Below are 22,923 nucleotides of genomic sequence, written 5' to 3'. Positions count from 1 at the left end.
ATGGGGGAGAATCTGCATTTTAAAAATTAAAACATAAATAAAATGTGTGTATGTAACACTTAGAGAGAAAATAACCCTTGAAAGTGACCCTTTGAGCTGTTCTTTCAGATGAAATCTATAGATCATAGAATATAGGAATAGTTTAGCAAATTCACTGGTTGAAAATGCTAAATTTAAAAGGTCCAAAATTAAGAGTCCCCCTCCTAAATAGGGAGAGTTGGCAAGTATGCATTACACATTATAGACCACCAGCACAATGAATTAATGTAATAAACAACAGTTTTCATATTACACATTAGCTTATAATATAGGCCAACAACAACAAATATTTACAACAGTAGTAACACAACACAGTAGGCAACTAACAACTGGTATATATTTCAATGAAATAATGTTCTTGTCTAGCTGTAGAATAATGAACCAGGGGTTTGTTATGTATTAGTGGATTGAGAGATTTTACTTAAAAATAATATGAATTATAAAATGACGAAATCAGATTTATGAATAATGTAGATGCAGGATTTATATTCAGGATGATTGAATTGGGGACTGTATAGGCCCTTAACTCATAATCACCCCTACATATCTAAACTGGACTTGCCCAGTCTTTGATTTGGTAAGGTTCAGATGTGACTTTAGGGGTGAATGGGTTAAGGCATAGAGTGAGTCAGCCAGGAATGTAGGAAGGACAGTACAGGTTATACATAAGATCTATGAACAGAACACAATATGGCCTTGAAAGAGAATTAGCTAGGGTGAAGAATAGGAAAATTTAGGCTAAATTGGTCTAATGTATTGATCTGAACTAAATTGATCATCAATGGCAAGTGAAAAGGATAGTTGGAAACATTTGTTGAATTTTTCATGTTGACATATAAGAATGTATTGCCTATTTATATATTTCTAAGTACCTAACTAATATTATTGTGTAGAAATATAAGTGTTTGTCACTTTTCAAGAGGCACAGATGATAGATATGGTGCTATATGTACTTGGGTATTACAGATGTTTTCTGTACCTGGACAGGTGACATCAGGTATGATTGGACTATATATAGACATATTGGTGGCAAAACTACCCATATAGGGAAAAGCTCCAATCCCCTACTGGCAATAATACCTAACAGGGGTTAAAACAATTACCCTCTTATCTGCACACCTGAGCCCATCTCTGATCCAGGTGAGAGATGCTCTAACGAGAATTTCAGGTGAAATCGTATCTGTGTTGTGTAAGCTCAAATGTCAACAGGAGTAAGTATTCTATCTTCGGCTAAGTACTTTATCTTCCATGGTAAATATTCAATTAGTCTATCATGGCGATACGATGGAGGGTCGTAGCATCAGTGGGAAGCTCCCTGTGTCTGCCTGTTATGTACGTAGGTAAGATACAGGTATGACAAACGAGATAAAAAAACGCCACCCCCATTATCATGTCTAGTAGTGTGTATATAAAACGTAGATAAAAAAAATGCCACTGTGGGCTGTCATGCCCGTGGTGTGTTGGAATAAGGAGGACTTGGTATTTTTTTTTATTATGGGGTAGAAGGGAGACGAACGGCTGCAAGGGTGACAGAAAGTGCAGACTTGGACATTTTAAAGTTAGGTGCTAATATATTTGTGATTAAAGTCTACAATATTGAAGTTACTGTACCTGGGGGTGGAAAATTAGCTTTATGTAAACTAAACGTAAATGTAAAAGTGATGTACCTGAATAATGCATTCGAAAAAAAAAAACATGCTCACAGTTGGAGTGAAATATTTTCTAAGGTAAGGTGGTGACTGAAAGCAAAGGGCTACATCATTGAATTGTTAAGCATTGCATGTGTTGCAAATGCATGTGAACCAGTTTTCAAATTAAACAAGGTCCTTTAATGCATAATTTGAATGAAATAATTGAAAAAAAATTTGGGGTCCTTGTTAAATTTTATGCGCAGGGAATGGCTTAAATGTGAACTCTGCAATGAGTTAATTAACCCTTTCACCCCTATGTAACTTTAGTAGATTCTGCCATGCATTGATATGGATGAGTTCATTATGGTCAACAGTGGTGTTCACAAAAGGGTTAAGTTTTCTGGACTTTGCGCGGTCGATTGGTGCAGTCAATATAGCACACTTATATAACTAATTCCTTTGAACAAGACAGCCAGCCAGGTTCAGTTACAAAGCTGGAAGTGAAATGGTATGGGGTCGTCATCTACCGACCTCTAGCATGCTCAGGCTTTTTAGTAACTTATATATATTTGAACAGACCAAATGACATTTTTAAGCAGCCAACTTTTGTAAAATTACATATGAGATGATATAAGAAAAGGGTGATTTGAACAGGCCAATGTGGGAACTGAACCAGTCATTTTGGCCTAGCTGTCGCCTGTTCTTAATGAAAATCATGGCCTGGGTTTTTCTGAGCAGCTCGTTTTCTGCCCACATTAAGTCCCCCTGCATCTACGTACACTATCTGGCCCAACAAGAGTGATTAATAGATGTTGACATAACTAGTATCAAACTGTATTTGTATAAAGCATGATAAAGTTTGTTTTAATTTAAAGTCTTCTGGACAGTGATGTGAGCTTTTGACAAAAACATACAAGGTATACATACATATAGTGTCTGTCGTTATTGAGTGACTTCAACGGTCTGAGCATTTGAGTAACATCGTGACGGCTTTATACTCAACACGGAGGAAGATTATCATAATCATCATGACTTGCTGTCATTCATGTGTGTCTCTGAGGTAACGAGTAGCTAGGTAGACTGGAGTAGTTTGGTGGAGTCTGTCCACACCTTACAACACAACGGAGTCATCACAATCTGGGTGTGTGTCCGGTGTTTACTGATATTGCCTGTGTACCAGGTATTGTTAGGGCAAATTGCTATGTACAGGGATAGCAAGGGGCCGTGTTTCTGTGTTAACAGTATTTAGAAACAGTTACAGGCAATCAATCATAATTATATGGTAGTTAAGATATTTTTATTCAGTTTTATGTACAAATCAAATACAGGTTCGGAATATAAAAAAAACAAATTAAATGTCAAATTTGAATTTAAAGTGATACAAAAAATTGAGGTTCAAACTTGCATAACTTTGTATCAGTCTGTGACTGCAGGTATCAGATGTCAAGCTTCTTCAAAAAATCTTAACTGCGATAGAAGTTTTGACTGACATCTGAACTCGAGCTTATATTTTCCGTTGACAGACAAAATCTCCCCTATTTTCAATTCAAATATTGTCTTCGGGCGGGAGAGTCTCCATTCCTTAATATTAAGCATTTCCCTCTCTTACTAAACTGTCACAGTTTCTATTTGACAAAGTGATAACTTTTCTTACGAGATTTGACTTTGTTCTATTTGAAACAATAAAAAGTCGGGAAAATATATATATTTGTGCTGTGTTTAAAAACCTCACTTATTGGAGTTCAAAGTTCTCCAAAGTGATCTACAATCTCCTTTGGTATTGTATGTAACAAAAATAGCAGCTTGCACAGACGTCTATCTCTGTTATCTAAACATTTAAAAGTCTATCATCCAAGCTCAAGGTCTATTAAATATTAATCATTAGAAGAAAGACCGTTACTCATTTCAGACTTGCCAATCCCATTTTGATCGGATCATGACAACATGGATGAACATGTATTCTGATTGTATGGACTTGGCCATGTGCACCAAATAGGGGGAGACAGAATGATCATGGCCACTTCGTGACAAAGTTCACTGGTTACCCCATGTGTGTGAGGTGGCGACACAGTCGACTAATCATGTATTCATCCTTGAAAAACGCTGCATATATTATAAATGATGCCTGTGTACATGTAGTTAAGGCGTTCTACTTCTGACTGTATGATAAAAACGTTCACACGATAACCCATTGTCGCTCAGCTCTACTTAATATTTCATATAGATCAAGATCATGCAGCATGATATAGGCCTTTAATACCTTAACGCCATCATTTCCTTGTTCTTTTGAGGATGAAAATTGTTTTTAAAGAAATAATTAACAGGAAGCATATTAAAGATAGTCATCTCTGCAACAGGCGAGTTATGAATGAATAATGTTTGTATCTTCTTTTTTACTCTTGTATAAGAGTTAGACATGGATGTGACAGCTTCTATTTGTTATGATATAAGCTTAAGGGAGCTGTTTATGTACTTCTGTACCAATTGTTGAGGGGCAGTAAGCTAGATCGAGGGAAACAGATACAGAGGGGTCTGCGTAGAGTACAGCAGAAATTTGGTTACTTCTAGGGAAAGGTGAGGTTGTACAATTCTTTTTAAAGCTGCTGTTTTAGAAGTATTTAACCTAGAAGCAGAAATAGAAAAATTTTACCAGAAATTTCATTTTTTTTTTCCGATTTAAAATTGTAGATAAATACTACCGGGGGGTATGCACATTTCATACTTTTCATAAAATGAATTCTTACTAAAGTTTTAGGTTTGAATGTAATATTTGGACAATATATGGACAGGTGATTGATTGTCAGTCCTATATCTCTACGTACAGTTGCCTGTCAATGTGTTGAGATTGTTCCTAGTATATTGTGTGCAGTATGTGATCTCTGGCATGTTAAGTCATTGATCAAGAATATACTACTCTGGTAAATATCCCCAAGTTGTGTATTCATCCTTCCCCACACACATTCAATCTCACTGCTTCCAAGATTTGGTTTGATTTGTTTGGGTTTTACGTCCTATAAACAGCAATGGTCTTTTAATTATAAGGACGGGCCAGATTTTGGTGGTGAAGTGCAAACGAAAACCGGAGTTCCCGGAGATAATCCACCGACCTGAGACCAGTGTCTGGTGACTGCCCCATATATACATGTTAAGGCCTCTAACCTGGGACCCATATCATTGGTGTAGGGCTAGTGTTCATAGATGGACAGACACCTTAACCACTTGGCCACCGTGGCCCCCCCCCAACTCTTAAGGCAACTTCATATTATAACATCTGCATAAACAGGTGTTATTCGATTCATTTCCTCGGAATTGAAAAAAAGAAAACCTGAATAGATCACCTTATCAACAAATCTTGCCATTTCCCCTTGTATCACAGGTATGGCGTTTTGTCAATTGTGTTGTGGGGAGAGCTCATCCGGAATTAATGAGGAGACAACTCATGTTGTAATTATGGCATATACAGTTTATAAGGATATCAAACTTCAAGGAGATTTACTGTTATTTCTATTTCTGTTTAATTTTATGCGAAGTCACCTAGCTGAACTGTTGGTGTATGTGACCGTGTGTCATTCTCCGGCTCTAATATTCCTCCTCTGGAATATGATGTGCCGCAATGTCACTCGCCTTGTATCATATCAATGAGTCTTGAAACAGGAATCCCGCGCCAATTATGCAATTTCTACCTGGTGAACCCTATATCAATGTCCAAATCCCTGATTCCGCCTTGATTCCATTCATACAGATGAGTCTATATTTGCATTAGGGGTGACAAGTTGAAGGTAAATTAAATGCCCGACTAATTTTATTTAGAAAAAAAAATGAAATTATATGAAATGACAATTTCATTATTGAATAACTCAGTGTGCTGTGTCACTTGAATTGTAATTGGATCATATATATATATATATTGGGGAGAATGCTTGTGTTGTGTTGTCTCGGTGAGGTGTATGCAAGTATATTTAGATAGGAAAATCAAAATCAATGTAAACTGAGGTAAAAAGCATAGTGAGACAAAGGGAAATATCCCAAAAACATTTTTATGGATTTTTTGGAGGATTATAAAAAATATTTTTTTCAGACTTTCTATTCTGAACTTTTCAACAGCTGTTGCATGGCTATTATCTAGTTTAATTTGTTTTTAAGAGACACCCTCCTTTAAAAAACTTAAGAAAAAACATAGGGTGAAGCTAACAGAACTATTTACAAGCTATATACCATGTTATTCAAGTACAGACTAATTTAGTGCACATAGCAAGAAAATTATCCAGTCTGGTGTTTTTTTTCATTTGAATCTGATGGGAATGAAAACAGGTAAGTCCATATTGCAGGTGTAAGTTGAACGAACTGAACTCGTTTAAATTATCGTAATTGTCCTGTTTAAAAAAGGCTTTTATCATACGAAATTGGTCAGCACTTATTTTTTTTCAAGAATATTTGTGACAAAAACGTCACTCTTGGTTCTTTGATGTGCGAAACCTGATTCAAGTTTGACTTTATGAACTTTGCTGGTTTTTGTTTTTCGTGTGGTTGACTTCTGTTGTGGGATTTATATATAGGTACATAGGTGTTACAGAAAGAGAGTTCGTCAGACCACCTTCAAAATTTGTCATTTTCATTTCAAGACAGACAGTCTGACTGTGAGAAATATTCCTGGGTGTCATTTTAGTATTTTTGATCGGTCCTGGCACCACTCTCGTTATACGCTTGTATACAAAATGTTTTTACTGTAGTATATATTAAATTGTCTAGATGAATATACATGTATGATAATTATATAATTGCCTTGTTAGTAGAGAAATGTCATAAACGAAAAATTATGTGTGATAATATGTACATATATTTGTCACCTACCTGACATGAAAAATTACTGTAAATAAAACAGTAATTTTGCAGACAAATTACATGTAATAACAAATGAAACTATTTCAATAATTTGAAAAAAAATGGTGATTACGAAAATTGAAGGTTGATTATTGACCGTACATTTAAAGGGGAGTTCAATGACTGTAGTCACTGCTGCGAATCTATCGATTATTTTAAATATTATTACACGTTAAGAACAATGTTGTTCTCTTTAAATTGCTTGAAACATCCAGAACTCAATTTCAGATAAGTACAGATAAATATTTTACAAGCAAAACATATTTTGACATGACAGCACGGCCATTATCTGTCTTTTAATGGCAGGGGGTCTTTAGACGGGGACAGCGGTCATTATCGTTCCTCGTTACTTACATTGTGTATGTGTCGGTGTCTCCGGGGCAGTCTAGGTTTAATTGAGACATAGTTAGTTGAACAGAATGTACAGGACACTGATTTCAATCATCATAGGGTCATGTAAGGGTTACTTGGAAATAAACACTTTTACGTATAATTCTGTAAAAAAAAAAATCAAAGCTAACATTTTAATTTCATTTCATTGACTGCATAAACATTTTCATTAATGCTAAAATATATTGATATTCATACATACCAGTTATTTTATATGATTAAATGTTATTGATCAATAATTTAATTTCAACGTCACACAGAGCCGTTGGTAACACATGGACAAGATACACAAGAAAAAAGATTTAATTTCAGTCTGATTAAAATCCAACTGAGACCATGGCAAATCTTATCACAGTTGGATGCCCATAATACTAAATGAAATAAACGGGAAAACTATAAACTGTTGGAATGTCAGTAGATCATATTGTACAGGCCAACAGTGAAAGTATGGGGACGAAATAAGATTGGACTACCAAGTATGTACAAAGATAACAGTCTACCGCAGCATGGTGTTTCAAGTAGGAAAATAGTCGAATTGGAAATCATTCGGACGTTTCTGATATATTCATGGTTTATAATTTTAAGTCATGTGTGACTGACTTGTCCATTGATGGGTATAAGATTGACCTCAGTTTCAGTGTGTGAAAAATGCTGAAGTCTTGTAAAAACAGGGGTGTGACATTTTTTTATTTTTTTATTTTTTTTAAAACTTTTACAAACATTTGAATACGATTTTTTGGTTAAAAGTTCAGTACAATTTTCTCAAATTTTCAATAAAATATTATTGGTACAGATATTGGGATTTCAGGTTTACGTATCGAGACATGTTGCATTATCAATGTTTATATGGCATCAAGTATAAGGCAATCGCACACTGAGCTGGTCAAACTTTGAACAGTTATAGTTTCAGTTTATGAAACCTTTTTGCTTTATTCCAATCTCTGCCTTCCTAAACGGATGGAACCCAATTTCTCAGAAATAATTGAAATATTCTTACTGTATCCATTGGCCAGTCAACACTATTATTCACTACAGAATATTTTTTGTATATATATGCAGACTCTTTTGTTTGGCAAGACTTTTGCAGTACCAAATTAAAGAAAGATCTTCAAGACCTCAAATAGATGACAGTTACTGATGAAATATATGTATCAAAATAATTATATTTCAAACTCTGCAGAAATCCATATATTCTCTCCCTTTCATAATATAACTCACTCAAGATCTTCTTGGCCATGTACCAAATTTTTCAAAGACATTCGAGCAAATCTGTCTTAAGATATTCCAGCAGATTTCTTTCCAACTCTCCAATCAAATCTCCCAAAGACAACTGACCCTATCGGTGATTTTTCCCAAATCGTCCGCTTTTAGTTTTCTAAGACAATATGCATATATGCATATTCCCACTAGATTCTCAAAGACACTTATGGAAATCTAACGTCACAGACTGTAAAAATTATCCCCAAACCCATCTCACGTATCCAGGGAAGCGTCGTACAGATTCCATTAATGTTTTACAGGTATCATGCAAGTATTGATCGAGACAACATGTACAAACATCGAGTTTATTATTAGTAAACCCAGTGTGGAATGTGGGTGTGGAATGTGGGGCCGCGAGGAATAACACACAACATGTAGGATACATGCATTAAAACACCTGACGATTTGTGTAGGTACTGGAATGGCCTCTAGTCCTGGAACAAAGATGGCCACACCTCCAGGAAATATCTGAATATCAATATCACACTTGTTTGCATAAATGATTGGGGATAAGTGGTTACAGAGCTTTGTATTGGTACAGTTTAACAATGCACGATAGAACAATATGATGGTAACAGATCAGTGTACTGTGTGAGGATATAGGATTAGGAGGGGGTACTGTTAGGATAAAGGACTAGGATGGGGTACTGTTAGGATATAGGACTAGGATAGGGTACTGTTAGGATAAAGGACTAGGATGGGGTACTGTTAGGATATAGGACTAGGATAGGGTACTGTTAGGATATAGGATTAGGATGGGGTACTGTTAAGATAGGATTAGGATGGGGTACTGTTAGGTTAGGATAGGACTTTTTAAACCTCATAGAAAACACTACATGCATTTAAATATAGATATAAACTTTATTTATTTTACAACAATTATGAAAAAAGTTATTTCACCTCATATTAATCACTCTTGTTGGCCTGGATGTTAGTGCAAAGGGGGTCTTAATTAATGTGGGAGGAAACTGGAGTACCTGGAGAAAACCCACGTGGTTGGGAAGGTGACCCCATACTTTTTCATGCCCAATCAGGGAATCGTCCCCCCAACGCCTTGGTGAAAGGCAAGGGGGTCTTATCAAATGCGCCACCCAACCACCCTTGCATTAGAAGTATAATAGAAAATATACAATTTACATACAAATGATATTGCAAACATTCTAGGGCAATAGTAAACTTTGACTTGGGGCAACTTCTAGTCAAGAGAATTTCTGGCAATGACAATTAACTCCAAGTTCTTACCAAGGTAACTTTTGGTTTAATAATGTACCAGAGGTCAGTTATTATATAAAGTTCTATTTTTATAAAATTTTCGGTGGAACTCATTCACGTATCACTTAACACATAAAGAATTACAACCGTTTTAAGATTCTACCAATGCAAGCTGTGGAACCGTGCATGTATCGCCCCATTCCTTAATCCGTTGGTCAAATAGCTTTACATGGACGACTTTAGAGCCGCAGGCACATTGTTTTGTTTTGGGCCGATCCTTGTAACGGACCATGGTGTTAATTCAAGAAGCAGGGAAAGTATGTGACTAAGTCGGGGCTTTTGTCTGATAGATAAAACACTTTTGTCCCCGAAGTTTATATATATAAGCTACAAATAATTACTGCCCACATTTGCCTACACAGTAACAAGAGCACAAGCCAAAAAGTATGTCAACACCCGTAGAAAGTTTGTTTTGCGATAAGTGTGCACGCCAGTTTGGCTGAATGAAGGAGCTATAGTGGGCCATTGTGTTCATAAGGATTTACAAGGATAACATTTCTGATGGTAGATCTTATACTGTTGTAGAGGGGTAGATAGGAACATAGATAGACTATGTTTGAATAGGGGGGACACACATCATACTTGTTAACCCTTGCGATTTTTTTGGAAGAGTTTCCTGATTTTCTAAACTAAGTTGTTGTTTTTGATTCGGAATCAAACTAGAATAATATTGCATAGAATAGCTTAGGTAGTGCCATCAAGTTGAAATACTTATCTAATCATTTCCATCATTTTGTTATGAATACTTATTGTACATTTTCTACCCCACTTGCATTGCATTTTACAAAATTGCAGCTGTTTAAAATTTGAATATTTAAAAAAATTAAGATTGAACTTAACAAAATAAAGCGTAAGAATAAAGTCCAGGGGTCAAACTAGGTCCCTGTCCACTGCCGATCCTTAACACTTTACAAATGTTGCAATGGTTGAAACTGGAATTGTGTACAGAGTATCAAAATGAAGGATGAATACCTTTGTAGCTTTTACCAACGACATGTAAGGGAGAATACTCCAAATTGTCAAAAAACTGCTTTGAAATGGAACTCTTCTTAGTGATTAAAACTGTTGCAGTGATACCCTTAAGTTCGACTATTTACAATACTTACTTAATTCATTCGTATTTTCTGCCCTATCAAAGTTTTTGAAATTTGACCTGTACATGTATGGTATATATATACATTAACATTTATATGAACATACCAGAATTATGAATCATATAATTAGGGAGAATTGTGAAGGGTGCAATGAAGTCAGAGTAGAGACTTGAATTGTATATAATTATGGGGAATGATATGGATTGTATAAATTTTGGAAAAGATATGGATATTATCGTTAAGGGAGAGATACGGATAGTATATAATTATAAGGGAGGGACATGCAAATTTGAATAATTTCCTTTTTTTTTTTTTTCCATAATCAGGTTCAGAAATTAAGCTGCATGTACATGTACTTTTATGCTATGACAAAATGACAGAGATTCTTCAGGCAAATGAAACTGGGTTAAACAAGTCCCGACTTAAAGTTCATCATGCTATCAAATCAAGTCCATGGGAGTTCAGACGAAACAATTAAGACAAGTAAAGAGTGCATCTATATAAATGACAGAAGTTTTATAAAGGGCGTTTTAACATGCAAATATCACTGTACTCCGTCAAAACAGTAGGTGTGCACAATTACCATATACTAGATTTCATGTGACTTACTTGTAAAAGTGCACGTGGGTAGGAGCATTTTATGGGACACATGGGTTTGCTTCTGGTGTAGAAATTACAGGATACACCAGCATTAAGATTTACTTTGTGTAAGGAACACTACATTGTATAAATATAACATCATCTTAGAAGCAGTATAAGTTCTAAGTTACCCAATATGATCACCCTAACACTATAAATCAGTGGCTGGGTTTAGCTTGGTACATGTTTACATAAGCTTCTCGGTGACAAGGACATAATTAAAACGGTAAGACAACCCGGAGTAGCTGGTTACCGTAAAATGACTACTGTTGTACCGATCCCCAGGGTGGAGTAATGATTTCAGTTTGACAGCCTGATAAAAAATCTCTGACATGTGGCCAAATGACTGAAATTGTCTAAGTTGAGCCATTTTTGGTCAGATCACATTTTCTACTTGTTTCCTGCTAAACATTTTTTTTATAAATTTGAAGATCTGATCTAGACTGTATATGCAAAAAGCATTACTTTTTCAGATTTCTCTTTGCTTTTATTTTTACCTGTGACAACACTAGTTACAACTGAGGAAATCCCGCTCGACTGTTCAAGTCAGTCTTTGAAGACTTAGCTAGAATATAAGTGATATTTTGTCGGAGTTTTCATTTCCTTTATAAATATTATTAACCTGTAAACTGAGGAAGTCCCGCTCGACTCTTCAACGTCCTATATCGACGTTCCATTATTAGAGCAACATAAATTGCGGGTAATATTAACTATTGATTGTAGCTCGCTTTGATACTGCTCGAGTTATGGATTTCAGGGTCAAACACTCATTGACTGTGTTGAGCAACTGGAGACATCCGAGGGTGTTTCATTGTGAATTGGTATCAATACTATTCATGTAGCTTGTGTAAATATTGAATAATTTCTCTGACTCACAAACTTTGAAGTTCTCCGGATCGGTTTTGTTTGGGTTATTTCTTCTTTATGTGTACGATGTGTATGTACTCAATAGAAACCTTTCTCCCCTAACAAAAGACGGTGCATAAAGGGTGCATTGACGTTCTCGTCCATCCAGTGTGTTTAGCCTATTTCTGGAGTCGACTTTAACAGAAGCTTACGGTACTTAATCACGAACAGTCTTCAGCGACATTATCACGTAACCCTGTCTAGATTGTATTCATTGAACCCTGATTATATGTAGGGTTCTATTTTACCTCTACAGGAGGCCTGCACAAGATGCACTTGCCTGTGTCCCTCAGATGTATTAACACTGCCGAACTTCTGTATTAGCAAATTGTCTTTTGCCATAATGTAATACAGTGACTTTATTTAACTTTACAAGTGCCCCCCTGTCCGTTTTTTTGTGTCGTCCAGCTGAGTATCCCGTCCCTTCACCATAATTGATTGCGTTACATGAACATTTTAAATATCCATTATTGCGAAATGTTTTGAGAACTTTTGACAGAATCTGCATCATTTTAATTTTCTGAAATTATATACCCTTTCACCCCTATATAACTTCAGCAGACTCTACCATGCATTGATCTGGATGAGTCTATTATGGTTTACAGTGGTGAAGCGGTTATATGTGTGGGGGACGCTCTTTAGGTTGGATACAGTTAGGGCCACTAGAGCCTAAACTGTAGGTTCGAAAGTTACATACATATTTTGCCTGGTTTATGACATATTGTGATGGTCTAACTTGTTGAGGAAAGCTCGAATTGTAAGGGGAAAGACGGGGACAGAAACACAATGTGATGCATGAATGATGGAGACGCCTTAAAACACGGAACTCTATAACATATACATGTAGCGTACATTTGTTGACTGGGTTTGAGGACAGCATTTATTTTTTTTTTACCAGAAGGCCAGACTTGCCTGCAGCAAAACTGTCAGGGTAACATTTGCTAGGGGACAGGAACGGGGGCGGGGGTCATCAACACTTTGGAAAAAAAAAAATGATTTTCACAATCCAATAAAACATACAATGTGCTTCGAACAACACAGATAAACATATCTAGTTTAGTGTTCTAACCATATTCTGTTGTAAAATGATCAAGTAAGGTCATAAATGTACAGAGGTGCAGCACTTGAGCACCATAGCAACACCATTATATAGCACCAAGGTTTCAGTGCTGGTCAAACTTTCAAATATGAACTACAGCTGTGTGACACACAATGGCGATTGGTGTAAAATTTCCTTTCATTTTGGTGTGCCTTTGATGATATAATTTCTAAATACATTACATTACATAATCTGTCGGCACAGATGAGACCACATGGTTGAATATTTCTGCCCCTCGTATAAATGACATAATGAAATAAAAAGTGTGCAATCGGATTCTACAACAATAACAAGTGAAACTTTATCGTAAAATTTGGCGAGCGACAAATATACTCTAATTTGCTTAGTGTTTGGTCCACTTTCCGTTTTGATTTCGTTTGGATTGTAAAACTTATTTGAATTATATAGAGTGTATTTCAGCCATCCGATTTACACTGCTGAATTGTCTTCAGCGTTCCCAGGATCCTTCAGCCTTATAAGTAGTGTACATTACATTTCTGTGTCGCAGAAGTCATGGTATGTGACTACAAATTGTGACAGGAATTATCTCGAGTCATAATTGCTATGATTATCAAATTTTAAACCGCTGGTTGCCTGCAAAACTGGTCGTTTAAATAGCGGACAAGGTTAAATGGTAACAAACCCAACGTTATCGACTTTTCATCACGGCCTGTGAGTGTCGGTTACATAGACTCTGGAAGTATTGTCGTAAATACTAGAAACCCCCTCATTATGACTGACTTTACAAAATCTCCATTCTCAGCAAGGATAATTAAATTGAGAAACGTATAGAGATCAGCTAATTACCATGCATGTAACACAACATTTTGTCTGTCAAGCATTTTTCTCCAATTTTACCATTTGACCTTATCGTTTTGACCTTCCTGATCTTAATGTTTTTCATACTTTCTTGATCTGACTCTTCGTTGTTGGATAAAGAAAAATGGTATGGGCATTTCCTGTTGAAATACGTCAAAAGAGGCCATCTTGATCTTGAGGTATCGAGTTGTGATGTGGGCGTAAGGTGGACTCGCACGAACATGATCCGCTATTCACTGACTGTACATGTAGTAAGTTCAGTCATTAAAACGTAATTGTCTCTTTTTCTTCTGTATAAAACTTGTTTTAAATATCCTGGTATCTGTGAGGATGCATGTGACAATTACAAACACGGTTTATTGCGAGACGACCTGATTACAGATTTCATAATAAGCTCCCGGACGGAACATTTCTAATTCTTGTGTCCCGTATCAGAAAATCATTTATTTGCACAAAAAGTTCTAGCATAATCATATTGATCTGAATAATCTCTTTGTTTGATACCAATATGTACAATATGGGAATTTGGCCCCAAAAACTGTTCAGATATCACAATGTTTCAAAAGAACACAAGCATACTTGTGGAATGTCCTGATGACTGTAGTTTAACCCTTTCACCACTGTAGACCGTAATGGACTCATCCATATCAATGCATGGAAAAGTCTACTAAAGTTACATAGGGGTGAAAGGGTTAAAAGATGGTGTGGCCATTTATAACGTGTTCATCCCTGAAGACACATATGAACCCTTCCAATTCAAAGGTTGGAAAAGTTCATTATAAAATTTCAGGGGTGAATGAGTTAAAGGTAGAAAAACAATTTGATCCAATTGTCCTTTGTAGCAGAATAATGGGAGTTGATTTCTTGTTGTCTGCTGCCCACCTTTAAGTAATCTTCTGGACCCATTACAAATAATTCCTTGAATTGCATTGCAATTGGTCACCACTGTGGGGTTGCATTGATGTAACTAAAACTTTGGCTGAAGCAGATGACAATTAATTACGAAATGCAATGCAAGCAAGCAACCAAGCGACACATGCATATGTTGTATAGCATATACTGATGACATAGTTGTATATAGCTTAAATGAGGTTGTCTTAGATTATTTTTTTTAAGCTGTATTAGTTTGAAAATTTGTAAAATGATCATTATTAGGGTTGTTGGGTAGCTCAGTAGCATACGAAGGTATTGGATCGCGAGTGTTTTCTCTTGTATACCAGTTTCTCCCCACTTTAACTCATTCACCCCTGAAATTTCATCATGAACTATTCCAACCTTTGATTTGGAAGAGTTCAAATGTGTCTTCAGGGGTGAATGGGTTAAGAAACCATGTAGATATTTGCACCTCCCTCCAAGCCAACATGAGTGATAAATACAACTTAGAAAAGCTTCATAACTGTAATGTAAAAGAATAGAAAAAGTATTTTTAAGCTTAGATTCCCTACAGATAAACTTTTAAAATTAAAATCTTGTGAAAATTAATTTTTGAAATGATATATATGATTTTAGTACATGCTAATATAAATACCTCCTTCCAGAACCCAACGTTGGGTGTGCGATAAAACCTATAGGCTCGGTACCAGCTGTGTCGTCTTGGACTTGATTTTGAACTAGTGAATATTTAACCTAGTTCCATGAATAGTATATTTCGTACTTTGATGTGAAAACGAATTTTTCAATACCAGATTCATTGATCAATTTGTATATATGTAGAGTACGCAGTGAATTTCAGGATAAAAGAATGAAATATTGGTTTTACTGATTGCTTTTTCAGTGTCAGAAACAAACTCATTTAACTTTTCTATGGGTGGTAGATATAAATGGTGTAATATACTTGTTCGTGTAAGTAGGTCTATGCCACGGAAGACTGACACTGTGAGCAGGGTCGAGCGGAGATTATATATACCACCATTTCATACACGGCTGGCAAGAGATAGGGCTTTCTCTCATTATTACATATTTAAAAAACTGTATTCCATCATCTGGTTGTCGTACATGTACATTTTTTGTATATTGCCTTAATTGTGTAAGTCGTTTGATCTTTTAGGAGATTGTGAAAAGTTATTGTAGCGTATTATGCTCGCATTTTTGAAGAGCCGAAGGATTGAATTTGATGTAAATTTCCGACAAGTGATCTGTGTTAAAGTAAACCTGTCTTATTTATTTTGAAACATTTTATGTCCTTAAAATATTTTTTGAGATTATTATCGGCTCGTGCGATTCGCTTAACATTGTGTGGCGATGCATAATAACACAAAGAGATGATTTAGAAATTAGCATGAGGCTTTGTTATGGAGGGAGCCTCGGAGCTTGTTGGGTGCAAGTCGACGACACGATTTGTGTGTTTCTGGGTCCGGCCAGACAGGTGATGTAATTCTTGCTAGTGATATACGAGGCACAAATGTAAGGAAATACTGGAAAATCACTGTGGAGCAAGTGAAAGATAATGTCTTTCAAATAAAAAACATATTTAATAATAATGTAATAAACAGTGCCAGGGCTTTTCTGGGGCCATTTTGGGTAGATGGATAGATATGTTGCTATTATTTCCCCATTTTCTTTAAATTTCCTCAAATTATCTCAAAGAAAAAAATAAAATATAAAAATATAAGATCTTTTCTTTTTCTACATTTTTGTCATCCTCAGCTTGTATTCAGATGGCAATGCATAAGCTACATCTAAAATGAAATTATTTTTCATAAATAAGGATGTTTTATTCTTTTAGAAGATATAGTTTGAAAAAATGAATCAGAATTTGATAAATATAATTTGAAAAATCCCAATTTGGTTTTTAGCGACACATATTTCCCCATTCTAAAGCCACAGACCCCCTTCCCGAAATAATGAAAAAAGGGGGGGGAGGGGGGGACGGGACTTTGATAAAGTCTTAAAATGTGAAAAGACCCATAATAACATGTAAAGCAGTCAAATATGATTCAATATTTGTGTCTTCATTGAAGTTTTGAGATATATTAAGCATACACTGTAGCTGTCATTTTGACCAAAATTTACCAATCTCCCTCGAAACTCCCTCATTCTCAAGTCCAAACTCACACAAACTCAAAATCTACATCCTGCGGTCAAATGATCTCCTAGTTACTGCAGTGTGTGTGTAATGATCATAACAGGTGTGTCTGAATCAAATGATCTCCTAGTTACTACAGGGTGTGTGTAATGATCATAACAGGTGTGTCTGAATCAAATGAACGCTTGTTGGAGTTATTTTGATACATGAAAAGGGAAAGATAAATTGAGCAAAGCAGTTTCAGTTGCATTTCCTGCATTTTCTCCATCATTAGAAATGTGGAATCAGGGAGATCTTCTGCATTGCAGATTTCCGAGGTTGACACCTCTGGATAAGGAATTCGAAGGGCCTTATATAATTAAAAAGTGCAAGATCCATATAAGATCTTTTGGAAAAAATATGAAAAGTTGCAAAATTGAATTTTTTGTGATATCAACATTCACACTAAGTGACACGGATTCAATATATACCAATGCTACTGATAGTTCTGTCAGCTCCCGAGGAATGACAACCTCACTCTGGGTGCACATGTACAGTTGAATGAAGTGAAATGTCTCGAGAATGCGGTTCACCAAACTAATACATATCTAGACAAAAGTTAACATATACCCTCTAGTCCCAATGTAGGTGTTGTTGAGCTTAACACGGCGTAGTAATAGACCAGTGTTCGGTCGTAAAATGCAACGATATGCAGGGCAAATTGCATTTCTTCAGATTCCTCATGTCATTTCTGTGTTAGTTCAAAAAGAATCCCGCTGTGTTGAAATTAGTTCAGGAGGATTTGCGCGTAAGTATGAAATAAACGTCTTCCCTACGGTTAATTGAATGTCACCGTAGTCTGAATGGAAGAATTATAGGACACAGGAAAACCTGTACAAAATGTCACCTTGTCTTACGCCATTTTGAATTTCTGCTGCGTCATGTTGAAGTGTACACAAAAACGGTCAAAAGCCGAATCATCTTACGAAAAACAGGACAATTGACCGAGAACAGAATTTCAAATTTATATCATACTTTTATTACATAGTGCAGTGTTCTAAGATTTATGACATCGTTTTTCTTTGGAGATGCAATTGTCATTTGATATGTTGTTTTTTTTTATTAATGTTGATAAGTTTATAAATCTGATGATATAAATGCATATATATCACTTGTAACAATTCCATACTCAGTATTATATTAGGCCCGTCCCATTTTTAAGCAAATAATACAAGCATGGGTTAATCATGTCTGAAGGTATAATGACCATCCTGCATGTTTTTGGGAGAAATTCTAAAATAAAATAAGTACACAGCCTTGTCCTTAACTCATTCACCCCTACTTTTTTGAACTGGACTTACCCAGTCTTTGATTTGGTAAGGTTCAAATGTGACTTTAGGGGCGAATGGGTTTAGGCAGATATTAAAAAATGTGCTAGCCTTATATGGATCCTGCACTGTCATAAGCCCAGAAAGCAGAGTCCAAAACACAGACGGACACTTTAGGCTTACACCTCCTAACAAAGGTAACACACACGTACATTATGTACAGTAGACTTCAGTTAAATATAATATATCAGACTCTGACATACTTGGGAAAATCAATGAATTCTACGGACTCTAATAATTAACCCAGATAAAATGTGCGTGGAGAGTGGGGGTGGGGGTGGGGTTAGACATATTCTTTTAATGTTCATAGTATCATAAGCAAAAACCTGCGAAAAACGTCCATTCTCGACACTAGTTTATTCTTCTTAAGCTCAAAAAAAAAAGGGCGGTGTGTGTGTGTGTGTGTGTGTGTGTGTGTGATTTGGGGGGTTGTCACATGAATTTTCCTTAAACTGACCATGATTTTAAAGAAAATGATGTGTCCATAAAAACATAATGATGTGATTTTGAAATAAAATTTTGTATTTGAATCAGAGGCTGAATTTTGTATTGGAAATTCTGAAAAATTGAAAATTAAAAAAAGCATTGTGCTGACTATGTTTTATTATAACCTGCATACAGGTACAAGTTAACTGTGTATGTGCATATAATCCGGTAAAAACATCATCCACAATGACACGATCGACCGTACAGAAATGGACGCCAAATATAGATTCCAGCCGTCTGACAGACGTAGGACAATAAACCATTATGATGGACAGTTAGAGTTTATCCCCTACCAGACAGTCTCACATTATAGAGCCCCAAAACACCTCTATTTATTGTACACAGCCTCGCCACCATAGTTAACTCTTCCTTCTGTTGAAATCCAGCAGGCTCGTAAAGATTAGATTCGTCCGGATGATGGTGATCAGAGTTACCTAGATGTTTTATGGCAGACTTGTTTTATGTACGTAATGTCAGAGTGACATTTAGCGTCTTAGCACCCCTTGGGCTTGTTACGGGGACGGCGATTTGTACCTCCAGGTTGAGGTGTTTTACCAGCCGACTACTTAGTATTCATGAACATGATCTTCACGACCACAAAAAGTCCCTGATGGAGATTTCAGCAGCACTTTGCATAAGTCATACTGGTTATTTTGTCATTATGTGGAAAGCATGGCCATAGAACATGCACTCCTACTTACAAAATGGATAACTGTACAAATATTTACAATATTGCAAAACAGTTACAAGGTAGAGGTGAAAGAATTTCACAGGGGAGATAACTCCAGGATGTCATACCCTCCTTACCGCAGATATTTCACCGGCTCCTTAAAGAAAAGATTAAAAGAATGATAAAATTAATGAATTAACCACCTATAGCTGCTCTGTGTGAATACAAGCACCCTGAAATCTTATTGAAACCCCTCGAGTTCCAACTCAATAAGGATCCATTTTCTCAGGGGAGACAACTCAGTAAGGATTCAAAGAATCCATTAGGGTGATTCATTGTCTGCCAGCAAAATCGAGGTTTTATAAAATATCTCAATAATTCAAAATTTCATAATACTTTTAAGAGTAGGGATTTTGGCCATATAAATAGTACAAGCTTATAATAGAGCCTAGATGCAGAAGATCCTCAGGGGAGACAACTCATTAGGAATGTATATGGGTGAATTATTTAAGATATATTGGATGTCTAAATGATTGTAAAATTTCATTTTTAGGTGAAAAAAACCACCAAATTTTGGCCATAAATTACTAGGAGTAAGGTCCTTTGGAAGGATATACATTTTCTGTGGAAATTAATGCATTTTACCTTTACTGTAATTTTTCAAAACATGTTTGAAATAATAATATAACAAATTTGTAAATATTGTGCATATAATTTTTGATTGTTTGTAACCATGTTCTGGAGTTATCTTTCCTTTAAGTTTACTGTTGATGCAATCCAAGTCATCATGACTCAGTTGTTTCCAAGTTGTTGGTTTTTTATAACGCAGAACTCCGGGTGCCACTTACGACAATGAGTTGATAATATTTTTAAAGTGTTTCCCAAAGATAACATACCGTTACCTTTCTATGTTGTCTTCAATCTTATCTGCTGATAACCCAAACAGATCCCCTCACCCATTACCCAATAACAAGGTCAAACAGAGGTCACAAAGCCTGTCATTAACACATGTTTTTGACACGATATCTGCTGTACATGGCCAGTTGACATTAACATTCTGTGATCGGGAAATGTGACGATTACTGAAGAATTCTAATCAAGATTTCTCCCTCCTGTATCAAATATCCTCGGCTTTTTTTATGTTTGTTTACACATTAAATTCAGAAGAGACTGATCAGTTTAAGTTTTATTTGCATGCTAATGGAAAATGTCACAGTTCTGCTGAAAATGTCAGTTCTACATGCAGAACGCAGGGAACAAGTAGTAGAAACAGGTTTTTGTTAATGGGTGAACCATTCTATTGATAGTTTTATTATTCAAGCAATCGATTGTTGAGGTTGTTTTTGTTGTCGTGTATTTCTTACAAATTGCATCTACGAAATAAACTAAATACACAGAATTATAATTTATTACACATAGCTTCTATGACATGTAGTAGTTACACCCATGTTATACTTTTTGTGTATTACCTTATAATAATAGACAACTATAGCATTTTGATGAGGTCAACACATGGTTTTATAGACCAAAGAGGAAACAATATTGACCAAGTGGAAAAAATAGGAACAAAAATTAAATGTAAATAAAATATATATGATATTGACTTCAACAATAATGCTGATGGAGTTAAAACTGGAAGATTTTTCACCAAAATCTATTTATAAACATTAAGGTTTCCACTGGGATCTATATATTTATAACTCTGCAATCAACTGAAATCTATTTATAACATGTCTGTTAACTGTTTAACATCAAGATGACATCATCACATTTTGACATTGCATTAAAAATAAAATGTGAAGAAAAATGGCAACATTGATGACCTGACAATGGTCTCTGAATATTCGTCTACATTTTTAAGAATATTGAAATTGAGTTCATTTTAGTGTGATTTATGAAATTTTTGCCAAGCTTTTTATTTCAGTTTGTCAGATCCTTTCAATTGTTAAAAATACTTCTCAACTTGTTTCGTTAATCTCATATGGAAACAAAAACTGATATAATATTCTGTAGGAGGAGTATTTATTATAGAAATTATTGTAAAAAAACAACACAACGACTTGGTGTTTAATTGGCACTTAATGTAATTGAAGTAGATTTATTTAGTACATTGTATTCTTATTGACTTCTCTGACCGAGACGGACTAAACATATAATTATAACCATAGACAATTTAATTGTCACGATCGACTGCTGAAATGAGAAATCAATGGAAACATATCCCATAATTAATGGCTAGGAAGTGGGATTTATAATGGATAGTAATAATTGAGTACATTATTGATACACGCCAATATTCTCCCATTAGAGGACAAGATCAAGTTTGTACATGATGTAGGGTACCATTAGTCGTCACAGCTGTATATGATGTAGAGTACCAAGTCGTCACAGCTGTATTTGATGTAGGGTACCAAGTCGTCACAGATGTACATGATGTAGGGTACCATTAGTCGTCACAGCTGTATATGATGAGTATATATCTAGTCGTCACAGGTGTATGACGAGTATATATCTAGTCGTCACAGGTGTATGACGAGTATATATCTAGTCGTCACAGGTGTATGACGAGTATATATCTAGTCGTCACAGCTGTATATGATGAGTATATATCAAGTCGTCACAGCTGTATATGATGTAGGGTACCAAATCGTCACAGATGTATATGATGAGTATATATCTAGCTGTCACAGCTGTATGATGAGTATATATCTAGTCGTCACAGCTGTATATGATGTAGGGTACCATTAGTCGTCACAGCTGTATATGATGTAGGGTACCAAGTCGTCACAGCTGTATATGATGTGGGGTACCATTAGTCGTCACAGCTGTATATGATGTATAGTACCAAGTCGTCACAGCTGTATATGATGTGGGGTACCATTAGTCGTCACAGCTGTATATGATGTAGGGAACCAAGTCGTCACAGATGTATATGATGAGTATATATCTAGCTGTCACAGCTGTATGATGAGTATATATCTAGTCGTCACAGCTCTATGATGAGTATATATCTAGTCGTCACAGCTGTATATGATGAGTATATATCAAGTCGTCACAGCTGTATATGATGTAGGGTACCAAGTCGTCACAGATGTATATGATGTAGAGTACCAAGTCGTCACAGCTGTATATGATATAGAGTACCAAGTCGTCACAGCTGTATATGATGTAGGGTACCAAGTCGTCACAGATGTATATGATGAGTATATATATCTAGCTGTCACAGCTGTATGATGAGTATATATCTAGTCGTCACAGCTGTATGATGAGTATATATCTAGTCGTCACAGCTGTATGATGAGTATATATCTAGTCGTCACAGCTGTATGATGAGTATATATCTAG

The 22,923-nt window shown here is 35.8% G+C and overlaps 1 protein-coding gene across 1 annotated transcript in view; it reads left to right on the top strand.

The window, feature by feature from the left end:
- Positions 1 to 22,923, top strand: part of LOC110461211 (tetratricopeptide repeat protein 28-like) — a 133,601-nt gene that overhangs the window by 3,348 nt on the left and 107,330 nt on the right. The gene's annotated exons all lie outside the window — the stretch shown is intronic.

Source organism: Mizuhopecten yessoensis, unplaced genomic scaffold (assembly GCF_002113885.1).
Source record: "Mizuhopecten yessoensis strain PY_sf001 unplaced genomic scaffold, ASM211388v2 scaffold1391, whole genome shotgun sequence".
In the NCBI taxonomy this organism is placed as follows: Eukaryota; Metazoa; Mollusca; class Bivalvia; order Pectinida; family Pectinidae; genus Mizuhopecten; species Mizuhopecten yessoensis.
This window is presented reverse-complemented; position numbering and strand designations above follow the sequence as displayed.